The sequence below is a fragment of the Babylonia areolata genome, chromosome 3, assembly GCF_041734735.1.
Source record: "Babylonia areolata isolate BAREFJ2019XMU chromosome 3, ASM4173473v1, whole genome shotgun sequence".
Classification (NCBI taxonomy): domain Eukaryota; kingdom Metazoa; phylum Mollusca; class Gastropoda; order Neogastropoda; family Buccinidae; genus Babylonia; species Babylonia areolata.
The window spans coordinates 63314141-63331640 of record NC_134878.1 but is presented as its reverse complement, the minus strand read 5'-3'; positions in this window follow the sequence as shown (position 1 = coordinate 63331640).

Below are 17500 nucleotides of genomic sequence, written 5' to 3'. Positions count from 1 at the left end.
GATCATTACGGGATCGTTATCCCTGTACCAGTTATAACGGGAATATCATCCCAGTATCTGTCCTTGCACCAGTTACAAGGGGAACACTCTCTCCACTCAAATTATAACGGTAACATTATCCCTGTACCAATTATAACAGGAACACCAACTCTGTACCAATTATATAACGGGTACATTATCCCGTAAAGACTGTAAGAGGAACATTATCCTCGTACCGATTATAAGGGGAACATTATCCCTGTACCAGTCGTAATGGGAACATCATCCCCGTAATGTTTACAACGGGAACAGTATCCCCGCATCAGTTTATGAGCCATAACGGAAACATTCCCAGTGCTGGTCATAACTGCAACGCCTTCTGCGGCGCCGGCCATAATGCCGAGACACATAGACGACACAGGCTAAGGTACGCAGAGAGACAGAGAGAGAGAGAGAGAGAGAGAGAGAGAGAGAGAGAGACAGAGACAGAGAGAGACAGACAGACAGAGTAATACAGAAAGAGAGAGAGGGGGGGAGAGACAGACAGACAGACAGAGTAATACAGAAAGAGAGACAGACAGACAGACAGACAGTGAGACAGAAAGAGAGAAAGAGAAAGAGACAGAGACAGAGAGAGACAAGAAAGAACAGCGGACTGACCGGGCTGGTGTTCATTGGTGCATGTCGCTTGCAGACAGAGAGACAGAGACAGAGAAATACAGACAAATACAGAGACAGACAGATATAGACAGAGAGAGAGAGAGAGAAAGAAAGAGAGAGAGAGAGACAGACGGACAGAGAGAGAGATAGACAGACAGACAGACAGAACAGATACTCAAAACTCCAACCGGGAACGCACTAACCGGTACGTAAATTGCTGAATGTCGCTTCCAGAGCGGCCAGCATGCCCGCCAGTTTGAAGACCGCTAGTAACTGGATCTTGCCTTTGTGCTGGTGTCGGGCGTCCCACCGGCGTTGTCGTTGTCGTTGTCGTTGTTGTCAGCGTTGTCGCCATATATCCCGTCGTGTTGTCGACGTTTTTTGTTCGTGACGACACCAAGAAGAGACAACGTGTCAGCAGTTGTCAATACAGCCGATGAAGAAGCAAGAATATGTTCCCTGTCAACCTTGCTTTCTAACTGACTCTCATTATCAAAACTGTTTGTGAAGAAAACAGTAAAGGTCATGCTCCCAAACTGAGGTACTAAAATCTTCGTCATTGTGATCGCCATCATCAGCATCATTAATGTCACATTACAATAATGAGCGCTATAGCCGTCGTCTTAATCCTCATAGCTAGCACTCCAATATAGACAGATTACCATCACACTTGTACTCTCTCTCTCTCTTATGATGATTATGATCCTCATCTTTCTACATACACATACACATCAACACTCACACGAATACCCTCTTTACACACTACGCACACACACAAACACCCCTACCCCACCCCACAACTCCCACACACAGAAGCATACATACCCACACTTAGCAGGTAACACCCCAAGCCATCGTACCCCAGCACCCCCCCAAACACACACAGATGTGAACACACTCACACCCAACAGGTAACACCCACCACCTCCCATGTAAAAACAAACAAAAAAACAAAACCAAAAAAACAAAAACAAAACAACAACAACAAAAAACAACTACGAACCCCCCTCCCCTCCACAAACACACTTCACGCACACCCCTTCACCACCCCACACAAACAGAAGGCGAACACACCCACCGCCAACACCCCAACCACCCACGTAAAACACACACACACCACATACACTGTTTTTACTCCTTCCTTCCGCACCCCCACTCACACCTTACCCACCCCAACAGACACAGAAACTCACCCACTCAGCCAACTTGCAACACACACCCTCGCTCCGAACCCCCATTTACACTGCTTTCCCCTCCTTCCCACACCCCCACCCCAACCCACACACACAGAAACTCACCCACTCAGCCAACTTGCAACACACACCCTCGCTCCGAACCCCCATTTACACTGCTTTCCCCTCCTTCCCACACCCCCACCCAACCCACACACACAGAAATACACCCACCCAGCCAACCTGCAACACACACCCTCGCTCCGAACCCCCATTTACACTGCTTTCCCCTCCTTCCCACACCCCCACCCAACCCACACACACAGAAATACACCCACCCAGCCAACCTGCAACACACACCCCCTCCCTCCGCACCCCACAGCCGCCCCCCCCCCCCCCCACCCCCCCACCCGGACCTTTTTGAGGCCGTCCGCCCTGAGCACGGAGGTCCAGAGGCGGGTGGTGACGGGGCCCGGGCGGGCGACGGAGTGGGCGATCACGGTGCCCTGGGCGGGCAGCCAGGGTCGACACGGGGCCCCGGGGCTGAAGCGGTCCGGGGGGCAGAAGTGCAGGTTGACGTAGCGCAGGCAGCAGTTGGACTCGTCGGCCGCCAGCAGGCTCCCCGGGCAGCGGGTCCCCTCGCACCACGCCTCGGCACGTGTGGCATTTCTTGGGTGTGAAGGTGGGTTGGTGGGGGGACGGGGTGGGGGTGGACAAGGACAGGGATAAGGATAAGGTCAGGGAAGAGAGTTTCAGTTTCAGTCTCTCAAGGTTTATACATGTGTGAGTGAGTGAGTGAGTGTGTGTGTGTGTGTGTGTGTGTGTGGGAGGGGGTGGTGGGTGGGGGTGTGGGGGGCTGGCACACAGTGTAGGGGCTAAACCAGTTCAGTTCAGTCTCTCAAGAAGGCGTCACTGCGTTCGGACAAATCCATATATCCGTTACACCACATCTGCTAGGCAGATTCCTGACCAGCAGCATAATGACCCGCATGCGCTTAGTCAGGCCTTGAGTGCATGCTTATATATTTCTGTACCTATCAGTGGATACCTTCTGCAGAATTTTGACACGCTCTCGTTGCCACGGGTTCTTTTTTTCTCTGCGCAAAGTGCGTGCTGCACACGGGACCTCGGTTTGTCGTCTCATCCGAATAACTAGGTGCTCAGTTTGGTATTTTCCAGTCAAACTAGGGAGGAAGGGCGACAGCGGGATTCGAACCCACACCCTCACGGACTCCGTGCATCGGCAGCTGAGCGTCTTAACCATTCTGCCACCTTCATCCAGTGACAGGACAGGGGCAGAGAAAGAGACAGAAACATAGATACAAACATGGACAGAGACAGACAAATCGACAGTGAGAGAGAATGGGAAAGAGACAGGGAAAGAGACACGGACAGGGACAGAGCCGGGGACAGAGACAGAGGCAAAGACAGAGGGACAGAGACAGGCACAGAGACAGGGACGGAAAAAGAAACAGACAGGGATATAGACAGAGAAACAGAGACGGAGGCATTGACAGAGACAGGGACAGACATTGACAGAGACACTGACAGAGATATCGACAGACGACGTTGATAGAGACAGAGACAGAGACACTGACAGAGATATCGACAGACGACGTTGATAGAGACAGAGACAGAGACACTGACAGAGATATCGACAGACGACGTTGATAGAGACAGAGACAGAGACACTGACAGAGATATCGACAGACGACGTTGATAGAGACAGAGACAGAGACACTGACAGAGATATCGACAGACGACGTTGATAGAGACAGGGACAGAGACACTGACAGAAGCAGGGACAAAGACATTGACAGACAGACGTCACAGAGGCACTGACAGAGAATGGGACAGACACTGACAGAGACACTGACAGAGATATCAACAGACGACGTTGATAGAGACAGGGACAGAGACAGTAACAGAGACAGACGTCACAGAGGCACTGACAGAGATATCAACAGACGACGTTGATAGAGACAGTAACAGAGACAGACGTCACAGAGGCACTGACAGAGATATCAACAGACGACGTTGATAGAGACAGGGACAGAGACAGTGACAGAGACAGACGTCACAGAGACACTGACAGAGGCAGGGACAAAGACACTGACAGACAGACGTCACAGAGGCACTGACAGAGACAGGGACAGACATTGACAGAGACACTGACAGAGATATCGACAGACGACGTTGATAGAGACAGGGACAGAGACAGGGACAGAGATATCGACAGACGACGTTGATAGAGACAGGGACAGAGACACTGACAGAGAATGGGACAGAGACATTGACAGAGACACTGAAAGAGACAGACGTCACAGAGACACTGACAGAGAATGGGACAGAGACATTGACAGAGACACTGAAAGAGACAGACGTCACAGAGACACTGACAGAGAATGGGACAGAGACACTGACAGAGACACTGAAAGAGACAGACGTCACAGAGACACTGACAGAGACAGGGACAGAGACATTGACAGAGACACTGACAGAGATATCGACAGACGACGTTGACAGAGACAGGGACAAAGACAGTGACAGAGACAGGCGTCACAGAGGCACTGACAGAGACAGGGACAGACATTGACAGAGACACTGACAGAGATATCGACAGACGACGTTGATAGAGACAGGGACAGAGACAGTGACAGAGACAGCGTCACAGAGACACTGACAGAGAATGGGACAGAGACATTGACAGAGACACTGAAAGAGACAGACGTCACAGAGGCACTGACAGAGACAGGGACAGAGACAGACGTCACAGAGACACTGACAAAGAATGGGACAGAGACACACTGACAGAGACACTGAAAGAGACAGACGTCACAGAGGCACTGACAGAGACAGGGACAGAGACAGACGTCACAGAGACACTGACAAAGAATGGGACAGAGACACACTGACAGAGACACTGAAAGAGACAGACGTCACAGAGGCACTGACAGAGACAGGGACAGAGACAGACGTCACAGAGACACTGACAAAGAATGGGACAGAGACACACTGACAGAGACACTGAAAGAGACAGACGTCACAGAGGCACTGGAAGAGACAGGGACAGAGACATTGACAGACACTGCCTGAGACAGGGACAGAGACAAATGACAGTGAAATGGACAGACGATGATGACAGAGGCAGGGACAGAGACATTGACAGACACTGCCTGAGACAGGGACAGAGACAAATGACAGTGAAATGGACAGACGATGATGACAGAGACAGGGACAGAGACATTGACAGACACTGCCTGAGACAGGGACAGAGACAAATGACAGTGAAATGGACAGACGATGATGACAGAGACAGGGACAGAGACATTGACAGACACTGCCTGAGACAGGGACAGAGACAAATGACAGTGAAATGGACAGACGATGATGACAGAGGCAGGGACAGAGACAATGACAGAGACAGAGACATTGACAGAGATATCGACAGAGGACGTTGGCAGAGACAGTGACAGAGGCGCTGACAGACACTGACAGAAACAGGGGCAGACGTCACAGAGACCCTGACAGAGACAAGGGCACAGACACTAACAGAGACTGGGACATACACACTGACAAGAGATGTCGACAGATGACGTTGGCAGAGACAGAGACAGAGACATTGACAGAGACGACTGACAGAAACACAGACAAAAACAGGTGAAATCGAAGTGCAAGTTCTTTCCATGGAAAGCAGCAGAGGGCGATGAAACGTGTATTTCCAATGTTTAGTTACACAGTGTGAATTCACAGTGCAGGCTCTTTAGGCCTTATCAGCACGTTGTATTCATGCAAAGGTCCGGCATCGCCTGCTGTTTCGTATTTTATTTTATTTTATTTTATTTTATTTTTACAGATGTTGTGTAGCGTATAAGATCTGTCTGCACGCTCTGACACATCACTGAAATGGAAACAGATAGAGTGTGAATCGTTTATGTGCATTCGGTTAGGTCACCTTCAGTCTCGTAGATTTTTCAAATATCGGGGGAAAAAAAACCCTGTTTTATGATAAATATTGATTTCTTCTATGATTTCTCCATCAGTACCAAATACTAAACAAAGAAATAAAGAAACAAAGGAAGAAGAAAACGACGGAAGTGAAGAAGCGAAGAAAAGAATGAAAAACAAAAAAAGGAGGGGAAAAAAAAAAGAGAAAAGGATAAGAAACAATGGAGAAGCCAAGAAAATTAATGTGCAAAGGAAGGCAGAAATAAATGACAAAGAAAGAAACAAGAATCAAAAGAAAGAAAAGACAGACACAAAGAAGGGAAGAAAGAAAAATAAAGAAAAAAAACACATAAAGAGAAAGAATGGAAAGAAGGAAGGAAGGAAGGAAGGAAGGAAGGAAGGAAGGAAGGAAGAAGACAACACGTACTGCAGTAAATGGAAAAAAATCTACCACGCTATATCACACATGATTAAAAAAAACAAACAAACAATGAATGAATGATTCAATCAACTGAAAAAACAAATCTGATAACAGCCACAGCTGTTTCGAGAAAACAATGCTCGATTTGCACACACAAACGAACACACACACACACACACATACACGCACACACATACACTGTTACACACACACACACACGCACGCACGTACACATACACACACTCACCCACACACACTGTGACACTGTCAAGAGAGCAGAGAACTATTAAACATCCTTTAGGCTATATTCAAACCTTGTGAGAAGCAGGCTAGGCTAAGATAAATAGACAAAAGAAACGTGTCCACACTTGACTGAGGACTCAAAGAGGAGAAGATACTTGGAGTGCTCCAAATCGTGGAGGTGGTTGAGCAGCCATGCGAGGGAGGAGGCAGGCCAGACTCTGTGGCCCATCTACTAGGTAACACCTCGCTCGGGCTACAGTGAGGTCCATGCACGGTGTGAGAAAGGAATAGGTTTCTGGCCACCAGGGTGGACCAGCTCGTTGTTAAGGTGGTTGGATGGTAACTAGGAAGCCATTAAAGGTGGAATGCTGCAGATCCCCAAGCTCAGGAATAAAAGATAGTTTTTACATTTTTAACCAGCAGAATTGGAGATAAACATCATCACATCTAAATATGAATATGTGTCGCTGTTGTCAGGCGGAAGAAGATACAAATGCATATTAAATATATAGTGAATTGATGTGCAAAAGTTTTGTGTGTTTTTATGTTGGAAAAACAATGGAGATGTGTCACGTGAGTGGTCAAGTGATGTACAGTCGTACACACTGCAGGAGGATAAAAGTAGCCACCCAGGTGTGTATCGAAATTTCTGGTAGGGACTTCTGGTTAAGGGACTTCATGTTAAGACTCACTGAGCGAGGGGCTTGTAAGAAAGACTGGTCAGACGAAAGGTGAAGAGATAGATCTGAGTCGTGGCGTGAGGTAACGGGAGAGAGACTGAAGCAAGAAGAAGAAGAGAAGAAGGAAAGAAGACAGAGGAGCAGAGATATCTCCCCGAAGAACGTCCACAAAGCTTTCCATCCTGCCAGCACCAGAAGATTCTGAAGATCGACCAGGCGTGAGGTTCTACAGACGTGTGCGAAAAGGACATTCCAGACAACCTGATTCTAGTCGGCAAGGGTGACTGTTGGGGCAGAGCTGTGTTGTGAGTGCGTGAATGGAAACCTGGCCAGGTGAGAGAGTAGATTACCCCGGGATTTGGAATATAATTTGGATGTTTTATGCTTTTGGAATTCCATGTTGTGTGAAGATTTAGATTTGACGTGTGTGGATTGACAATTATTTCTGATCAGAAAATAAAGTGTGTAGATGTATAATGTGTCCTCGGCTATGTGAAAGAGGAATGAATGCGCAGTGATTGGCTGAGTGCATAGATGTATGCTTGACTGAGAATCGAACCAAACCTGTGAGCTAACCCTGACAACATCAACAAATTCACTTAAACAAAGCTAGATACACATTTCCCCCCAACCTGGACAGACAGACACACAAACACACTCACTTTCTCTCTCTCTCTCTCGTATTGATGTGTTTCGATATTATAGGCTTAAATAATTGTTACATGTTTTATATTTACTTTGTTACGTGTTCGTATTGATATGTGTGTCGATGTCACATGTTTAAATAATTATTATGTGAATTATACGTACTTTTGTTTCCTGAGCACTTTCCAAACGTTGGAGACGAACGACTGGGGTAAAAAAAAGGCACAGCACCTCCTTGCCACACGGTCTTTTTAAGCTAATGACAAAGTACCAAAGTGTCGCTTATCCCTTAGTAGTTCATTCTGCTTCAGTAAACAGTAAACATTTCAGTGTTCAGTGTTCTCTCTCTCTCTTTCTCTGTCACACACACACACACAGAACACCCCCCCCCCCCACACACACACACACAAACGCCCCTCCCACCTCCACACACACATACCTGAAGCCCGGACCAGGACCGGCGTGATCAAAGATCCCCTTTCCAACGGCCCAGCCGTAGAAGGAAGAGTTGACGGCGAAAAAGTAGCTCAGCTTCCAACTTTTGGTTCCAGTCATGTGAACGTTTCCGCCACTGACCCAGTAAGCCGTCACCCCTGTCAGCATCAAAATCACCGTCACTGTTATACTTATTACTGTTGCGCGCGTGTGTGTGTATGTGTGTGAATGTGTGCGTATGTGCGCGAGCGTGTGTGTGTGTGTGTGTGTGTGAGGGGGGAGGGTGAGAGGGGAGCGGGGGTGGGGTTGTGTGTGTGTGTGTGTGAAGGTCACGGCGAGTGACCCAGTAAGCTGAGACCCATGTCAGCATTGGTATAATTACTGTCACTGTGTGTGTGTGTGTGTGTGTGTGTGTGTGTGTGTGTGTGTGTGTGTCACCCCTGTCAGCAGCAATCACCGTCATTGTTATATCATCACTGTGCGCGTGTATGTGAATGTGTGCGTACGTGCGTGCGCGCTCGTGTGTGTGTGTGTGTGTGTGAAGGTCACAGTGAGTGACCCTGTAAGCTGAGACCCATGTCAGCATTGGTATAATTACTGTCACTGTGTGTGTGTGTGTGTGTGTGTGTGTGGTCACAGTGAGTGACCCTGTAAGCTGAGACCCATGTCAGCACTGGTATAATTACTGTCACTGTGTGTGTGTGTGTGTGTGTGTGTGTGTGTGAAGGTCACAGTGAGTGACCCAGTAAGCTGAGACCCAGGTCAGCATTGGTATAATTACTGTCACTGTGTGTGTGTGTGTGTGTGTGTGTGTGTGTGACCCCTGTCAGCAGCAATCACCGTCATTGTTATATCATCACTGTGCGCGTGTATGTGAATGTGTGCGTACGTGCGTGCGCGCTCGTGTGTGTGTGTGTGTGTGTGTGTGTGTGAAGGTCACAGTGAGTGACCCTGTAAGCTGAGACCCATGTCAGCATTGGTATAATTACTGTCACTGTGTGTGTGTGTGTGTGTGTGTGTGTGTGTGTGTGTGTGTGTGTGAAGGTCACAGTGAGTGACCCTGTAAGCTGAGACCCATGTCAGCATTGGTATAATTATTGTCACTGCGTGTGCGTGTGTGTGTGTGTGTGTGTGTGTGTGTATTTGTGTGTGTGAAGGTCACGGCGAGTGTTTTTTTTTTGTTCTTTTTTTGCGGTCAGCTGGGCTATAAGCAACGTGGTTTGAACTGATCCCTCTTTTGTATCTTCCCATTAAGTCAATCAATCAATCAATCTTTCTATCTACCTACCTCCCTACCCACCCATCTAAATAATGTTTGTTGCTCAATATTTATCTCTTTAGTTTGCCCCATTCAGATTTTCCAAGAAGAGTAACAAACAAGATTCACACTGGATGCGCCTGGTAGTCTCAATTTTGGTTCAGAAAGAGATCAACCAAAATCTTGCAGCCAACTAACAAAGCAGCCAGCTGATGAGCCATCAAGCCAGCCCACCAACCAACCAAATCAGCCAGTCCTGTCAGCCCCTCCCTGTGTGTGGTGACCTCTGACCTGGACATTTGGGGTAGGGGTCAGGTCGCTGAGCGTTAGCGGTCATGGGCCAGCAGTGAAACTGACTGTTTGACAGATGGTCACCTTCATTCCCCACCGCCACCACCTGAAACACCCACAGGTAGTAGTGGTAGGGATAGCAGTAGTAGTAGTAGTAGTAGTAGCAGTAGTAGTAATAGTAGTAGCAGCAGCAATACCAGCAGCGGCAGCAATAGAAGTTCTAGCAGCAGCAGTAGTAGTGGAAGCAGCAGCAGCAATAGTAGCCTATAGTAGTATTAGCAGCAGCAACAGTAGCAACAGCAACAGCAGTAGTAATGGTAGCGGCAACAGCAACAGCAGCAGCAGAGGTAGCAACAGCAGCAGAAGGTAGCAGTAACAGTGGAAGCAGCTTCAGCAACAATAGTATACATCCTATAGTGGTAGTAGTTGTAGTAGTAGTAGTAGTATTAGCAGTGGTAGCAGCAGCAGCGATAGTATCAGTGGTAGCAGCAGCAACAGTATCAGTGGTAGCAGCAGCAGTAGTAGTAGTAGTAGCAGTTGTAGCAGCAGCAGCGGTAGTATCAGTGGAAGCAGCAGCGGTAGTATCAGTGGTAGCAGCAGCAACAGTATCAGTGGAAGCAACAGCAACAGTATCAGTGGAAGCAACAGCAACAGTATCAGTGGTAGCAGCAACAACAGCCACAGTATCAGTGGTAGCAGCAACAGCTACAGTATCAGTGGTAGCAGCAGCAGCAACAGTATCAGTGGTAGCAGCAACAGCTACAGTATCAGTGGTAGCAGCAACAGCTACAGTATCAGTGGTAGCAGTAGCAGCATCAACAGTATCAGTGGTAGCAGCAGCAACAGCAACAGTATCAGTGGTAGCAGCAACAGCTACAATATCAGTGGTAGCAGCAGCAACAGTATCAGTGGTAGCAGCAGCAACAGTATCAGTGGTAGCAGTAGCAGCAACAGTATCAGTGGTAGCAGCAACAGCAACAGTATCAGTGGCAGCAGCAGCAACAGCAACAGTATCAGTGGCAGCAGCAGCAACAGTATCAGTGGTAGCAGCAACAGCAACAGTATCAGTGGCAGCAGCAGCAACAGCAGCGCTCGTTGAAGTACTAGTAGTTGGAAGTAGCAGCAGCAGAAGAGCAATCATGGTGTTGGTTGTAGTAGTGGTAACAGCAGTAGTAGATACAATAGCAGGAGAAAGTATCAGCAATAACAGTTACAGTAATCGTAGCAGTAGGAGTAACCGCAGAAGAAGCAACAGCAGCAGATGTAGTAGTACTTAGCAGCTAGTGAAGGGGGGCAGCAGCAGAAGCAACAACAACAATGGAAGCAGCAGCAGCAACATGTAAAGCAGAAGAGCAGTGCCATTAGCTAGGCATCAGCAATAACGGTAAGAGGCAGTGGTTGTAGTGATAAGAAGCAGTACCAGTATTGTATTGTATTGTATTTATTGCATTGTATTGTAATACATTTTGTCACAACATATTACTTTGTGTGGAAATCGGGAGAGCGCATCCCTACAGTGCAGCGCCACCCTTTTTTCTGCCCGAAGTCTGTCCTATTACTGTGGATTTGTCCACAGAGTTTTGCTAGGGCCAACCCTTTACTTGCGGATTCTTTTGCGTGGGCTATGTGGGTGCTACACAACGGACTTCGGATAGCGTCTCATCCGAATGACTAGTGTCCAGACCACCACTCATGGTCTTGTGGAGGGGAGAAAATACTGGCGAGTGTGGGATTCGAACCTGTGCGCTCAGATTCTCCCGTTTCCTTGGTGGGCGTGTTACCACAAGGCCAGCAGCCCACAGGAGCCCCAGAAGTACAATTATAGCAAAACCAACCACTGAGCAACTGCATCACCAACACTGCCTGGCACGAGCTGCGTTTGTTACAACAGCAACGGTAAAAAAAGAAAGAAAAAAGAGTCGTTGTATCATTTGAAGCATCAGTTGTAAGGACTTATGGAAATGGCTCTGATTTCGGGCACCTGATAAATTTGTCTTATTAGAGTTAACAAAGTAACTTATATTCTTAAAATGATAGTCCACATCCTTCACCCAAACCCCTCTCTCAATATATGTAAGGCTTATTTGTAACTGATGTAGACTGGCAAGTACAGATTGGATGAATAGGGCCACGCCTAAAATCTTCATCCTTGAATATATTTTTAAAATATATATATATATATATTTTTTTTAAATTTAGCTATGATTTCTGAGCTCTCTCTCTCTCTCTCTCCTTGTAGTGCAAGCCTGTTTGTCTACGTCCATGTATTTGTCTCTAAGTAAAAATACGATTCGCACACACTGCTGTAAAATATTGTATGAATGTCCACATTATCATAAAGCAAGTCGTCATAATCAATTTCAGTAATGCCATTATGATCACTGTTATTGCTGTTATTCCGTCACACACACACACACACGCACGCACGCACTCACACTTACACACCCGAACGCAAGAGCAGATCGTACAAAATTGTATTCTAAATCGAGTACGAATCGCGAAAACGATCGATCAATTTGATCTCCCACGACAAGAGCTGGACAACAACAAAACAGTTTGTTAAGACGTACCCCACTACCCTCGTGAAATTAAAACAAAATATTTACAAGACCCCCTCACCAGAAACAGGTGCCATAGTACGTAGCGGTAGCAAATCATATTGCTTGTTCTGGCATCATTCGAAATGGACAGGTTGCGACAAGAAGATATTCGATCACACCTCATTCAGTGCATTCCTCGTCTGTCCTTGTTTCCATCTATGATAGAAATCTGCAATGTAAAACAGCCAAAGGGCTTTCATCTGGACTGTCAAAGAACAATGACGTTTTTTGTTTGTTTGTCGTAAGTCGTATCTTTTGCGTGACCATGACGAAATCATTTCGTGTGATCTTTCGCGTCAATCAAAAAAAGAAAGAAATTAAAAAAAGAAAAAAAGAGAAATGATAATTAAACAAATATAATCAAAATATACATCTCTTTTCTCCTTGTCTTCACATATATTGGATTGTCACGGACAACATCAAGGGAGAGCGTCAAACTCAGATCAGAACTTAGCCTATGTATGCTAGAAACGAAAACGACATTGTATTCACAGAAAGTTGTAGTTCTGTTAGGAAAGTGCATTGTTCGACCATGTTCCTCACCGACAATCTAGAATCAAACAGAATACTGCAAACGAAATTGAATACATACCAATTTGATTTTTTCTTTGTTTTTGTTGGTGAGCCAGTGGAGTTTGATGGGCATTTCTCGATAGATCTGCAATATTACAATCTGACTTTCCGTTCTTTTTCCGATTTCAGGATACGACTGAAACTGCCGTGCGGGAACTCACAGTCACCAGCAAAACCATTGACCATTTTCTACAAAATACACAAAAGGCAATATGTGCACCTGTCGCTTTGTACAAGTAACTGTAGTCAGCAGCCGTTGTTTGAAGAAGTGCATATGATATATAATTATAATACCCGTGACATTGATGCAGATGAAGTGTCGTCTGCTGAGAACGTTCCGGTAGTAAGACATTTTGTAAAATAACCTTGAATCAGTAATTCTGTCAAAATGACAATCACAAGCTTATAAAATCATTAATTTCTTTGCTGATTCGTGTATGGAGTGGAGTGATGGCCTGGAGGTAACGCGTCCGCCTAGGAAGCGAGAGAATCTGAGCGCGCTGGTTCAAATCACGGCTCAGCCGCCGATATTTTCCTCCCCTCCACTAGACGTTGAGTGGCACGGTGGTCTGGACGCTATTAATTCGGATGAGACGATAAACCGAGGTCCCGTGTGCAGCATGCACTTATCGCACGTAAAAGAGCCCACGGCAACAAAAGTGTTGTTCCTGGCAAAATTCTGTAGTAAAATCTAGTTCGGCAGGGAAAACAAATAAAACTGCACGCAGGAAAAAATACAAAAAAATGGCTGGCGCTGTAGTGTAGCGACGTGCTCTCCCTGGGGAGAGCAGCCCGAATTTAATACAGAGAAATCTGTTGTGATAAAAAGAAATGCAAATATAAATACAAATTATCATATGATTAGTCAAACATTTACACTTCTCTGATTTGATTGTTTTGCTTATTTATTTGTGTATTTATTCATTCGTATTGATTATTTATCTATTTATCATTCATTCATACATTTCATTACTTCTCTCTCTCTCTCTCTCTCCCTCTCTCTCTGTGCGTGTGTGTGCTTGCGTGTGCTTGTTTGCGTGTGTTGTGTGTGTGCGTGTGTGCGCGCGTGCGTGCATGTGCGTCAGTCAGTCCTTGTGTGTGTTGTGTTGTGTTGTGTATGTGTGTGTGTGTGTGTGTGTGTGTGTGTGTGTGTGTGTGTGTGTGTGTGTGTCCCCCCCCTTACTCCCCCTCCCTTTGTTCCTCAACACCTCCCCCCTCTTTCCTTCTCTGTATCCATCTCAGTTGTTGTGCCACGTCACGCCCACCTCTTCACTTGCCTTTCAAAGCTCTTCGCTACATTACCACTTCTACGCCTTCCGTTTCTCCTACCCTCATCTTAAAAAAAATCATCTCACTCTAGCTGGAATCAAGAATGTTTGACCGTTTGATCCTGTTTTAGGCAGTGCAAATTTTCAATAACATCACCGACATCCCCGAAAACGGAGTATGGCTGCCTACATGGCGGAGTAAATAAACAAAAAAAAAACAGTCATGCACGTAAAATGTTACATGTCTGTCTGAGTGTGTATGTGTACGTGCCTGAAATCTGATTGAATGACACAGGAAACGAATGATGAGCGCCCAGCGGCAGCCGTCAGTCGGCTCTTCCCAGGTAGGCAGCCTGAGAGAGAGAGAGAGAGAGAGAGAGAGAGAGAGAGAGAGAGATACCATACCACCGTGTGAGCAGACAGATTGGAAGATTTTCTCGCGATAAAAAAAGTTTAGAGGGAGCTAACTATGGAATAACACCAAACAAACAAAATAGCACGTCGGTAAACTCCCTTGAATTGTGACATTTTATAACGATAAAGAATCAGTATTACGTATCGTATATTTGTTTCAGCTTGCTCGTGTTGTGTTGGGGTTTTTTAACATTGATATATACAGGCACACACACGCACACACACGCACACACGCACGCACACACACACACACACACACACACACACGCACGCACACACACACACACACACACACACGTGTACATGCTCTCTCTCTCTCTCTCTCTCTCTCATAGACAGAAAGAGAGAAACACACACACACACACACACACACACACACACACACACACACGCGCGCGCGCGCGTTTCACTCAATACAAAAAAAAAAACAAAAAAAAAATCATATTCTTGTGTTCTGCCATGGTATGCATGGGAGCGTTGGCCTCGTGGTAATAATGTGCCCAAGACAAGAGTGTCACCGGGTTCGACTCCCAGCTACAGACCGGGGTTTAATGACAGTGCGACAACAACAACAACAACAACAACAACAACAACAAAAGAGAGATAAAAACAACCCTGCTAAGACATTACAATAATGGTCAGACGTGGTATAATAATTTGTATTTGTATTTGTATTTGTGTTTCTTTTGATCACAACAGATTTCTCTGTGTGAAATTCGGGCTGCTCTCCCCAGGGAGAGCGCGTCGCTACACTACAGCGCCACCCACTTAAAAAAAAAAATTCCTGCGTGCAGTTTATTTGTTTTTCCTAACGAAGTGGATTTTTCTACAGAATTTTGCTACGAACAACCCTTTTGTTGCCGTGGGTTCTTTTATGTGCTCTAAGTGCATGCTTCACACTGGACACCTCGGTTTATCGTCTCATTCAAATGACTAGCATCCAGACCACCACTCAAGGTCTAGTGGAGGGGGAGAAAATATTGGCGGCTGAGCCGTGATTGGAACCAGCTCTCTCCGCAGCCTGTGCACGGAGCCCCTTGGCATGACCCACAGAGACACCGTCACAAACGAAGAAGTAGTGTGGAGAGAGTCAGGGAGCTATTCTACACAAGGACACCCTGACAAACGATGAAGTAGTGTGCAGAGAGTCAGGGAGCTATTCTACACAGAGACACCCTGACAAACGATGAAGTAGTGTGCAGAGAATCAGGGAGCTATTCTACACAGGGACACCCTGACAAACGATGAAGTAGTGTGCAGAGAGTCAGGGAGCTATTCTACACAGAGACACCCTGACAAACGATGAAGTAGTGTGCAGAGAGTCAGGGAGCTATTCTACACAGGGACACCCTGACAAACGATGAAGTAGTGTGCAGAGAGTCAGGGAGCTATTCTACACAGAGACACCGTCACAAACGATGAAGTAGTGTGCAGAGAGTCAGGGAGCTATTCTACACAGGGACACCCTGACAAACGATGAAGTAGTGTGCAGAGAGTCAGGGAGCTATTCTACACAGAGACACCGTCACAAACGATGAAGTAGTGTGCAGAGAGTCAGGGAGCTATTCTACACAGGGACACCCTTACAAACGATGAAGTAGTGTGCAGAGAGTCAGGGAGCTATTCTACACAGAGACACCGTCACAAATGATGAAGTAGTGTGCAGAGAGTCAGGGAGCTATTCTACACAGGGACACCCTCACAAACGATGAAGTAGTGTGCAGAGAGTCAGGGAGCTATTCTACACAGAGACACCCTCACAAACGATGAAGTAGTGTGCAGAGAGTCAGGGAGCTATTCTACACAGAGACACCCTGACAAACGATGAAGTAGTGTGCAGAGAGTCAGGGAGCTATTCTACACAGAGACACCCTTACAAACGATGAAGTAGTGTGGGAGGGAACATAGACCTGGGGGAACATAGACCTGGGGGAACATAGACCTGGGGGAACGTAGACCTGGGGGAACATAGACCTGGGGGAACATAGACCTGGGGGAACGTAGACCCGAAGGAACATAGACCCGAAGGAACATAGACCCGAAGGAACATAGACCTGAGGGAACATAGACCTGGGGAAACATAGACCTGGGGAAACATAGACCCGAGGGAACATAGACCCGAGGGAACATAGACCTGGGGAAACATAGACCTGGGGGAACGTAGACCTTGGGGGGAACATAGGGACGACCCTGTTGAGGACTTTGTTTTAAACGCAGTCGGAAGTTTTCGTTTTATTTCAGACTTAGCTGCCCAGACTGATTTCCTTTGTGCCCCGGCCCCCACCCCCCTCCCATCTCCCAACGTCCCCCACCCCCACCCCCCTCCCATCTCCCAACGTCCCCCACCCCCACCCACCTCTCCCATCTCCCAACGTCCCCCACCCCCCTCCCATCTCCCAACGTCCCCCACCCCCACCCCCCTCCCATCTTCCAACGTCCCCCACCGCCACCCCCCCTCCCATCTCCCAACGTCCCCCACCCCCACCCCCCTCCCATCTCCCAACGTCCCCCACCACCACCACCCTCCCATCTCCCAACGTCCCCCACCCCCACCCCCCTCCCATCTCCCAACGTCCCCCACCTCCACCCCCCTCCCATCTCAAAACGTCCCCCACCCCCACCCCCACCTCCCTCCCATCTCCCAACGTCCCCCTCCCCCACCCCCCTCCCATCTCCCAACGTCCCCCACCCCCACCCCCGTCCCATCTCCCAACGTCCCCCACCTCCACCCCCCCTCCCATCTCCCAACGTCCCCCACCACCACCCCCTCCCATCTCCCAACGTCCCCCACCACCCACCCCCCTCCCATCTCCCAACGTCCCTCACCTCCACACCCCCACACCCCCAATACCCACCCTGAGCAGAGAAAAAATAAAAGAGGACAGGTTTATATCGTCACGAACCTGGAGATAC